Source organism: Neomonachus schauinslandi, chromosome 9 (genome assembly GCF_002201575.2).
Source record: "Neomonachus schauinslandi chromosome 9, ASM220157v2, whole genome shotgun sequence".
Lineage (NCBI taxonomy): Eukaryota > Metazoa > Chordata > Mammalia > Carnivora > Phocidae > Neomonachus > Neomonachus schauinslandi.
Genome location: NC_058411.1, coordinates 4,120,581 through 4,121,400, shown reverse-complemented (window position 1 = coordinate 4,121,400; position 820 = coordinate 4,120,581).

Genomic DNA, 820 nt, shown 5'->3' with positions numbered 1-820 from the left:
GCGCTGGTTCCGGGAGGGAGGGAGCGAGGAGGGCGCGATGTGGAACGGGGGAGGGAGGGAGGAGAACCGGCCCCCGACCCACAGAGGCGGCTGAGCCAGGTCTGCAGCGGGTAGGACTTGGGCCACTTAAGATTTGTGCCAACTCACGGTGCAGTGGAATCAGACAGTCTGAATTCTTCAGACACCAGCCAAGGGTCTGTGGCGCCCCCAAGTGCCACAAGGGGGCCGCCTGGGCCGCATTTCTGAGCCCAGAAAGTGAGGAGGGGGACACCGTCAGTAGGGACCGGTTCTGTTGCTTTTGTAGGGGCGCTTTTAATTGCAGCATCGAGAGGGGGGCCGGGCCCTGTGCCCCGCTGGGGACAGCCGGGAGGGGTGGCAGGCTCTGGCTTGGGGTGGCTGCCGGCTGTGCCCCTCCCTCACTGAGGGCCCTGCTGCAATGCACCAGGCTGCGGGAGGGTCCCGGGGAGCTGTCCTGGGGCTGGCTTTCCAGAATGGGGAGCAAAGGAGGAGGGAGGGAGGGAGCTTTTCCAGAGTGGCGAGGTGCCTGGGAAGCCCACCGCACAGAGAGTCTGGCGGCTGTAGAAGGCCAGGGATCGGGGAGAGGAGGAGGTGGGTGGTTGTGGTCCACGGGGTCTGGGGAAATTGGCTGGACCTGGGGTGGAGTGTTAGTCAGTTTGCCGTGGTGATAAGACTGATGCAGAGGAGGGGGCTGAGTGGGGGGGGGGGGGGGGGGGACTAGAGGGGGGGGGGGGGGGGGAAGGGGGCGGGGAGGGTGCTCCCCATTCTGGAAAGCCAGCCCCAGGACAGCTCCCCGGGACCC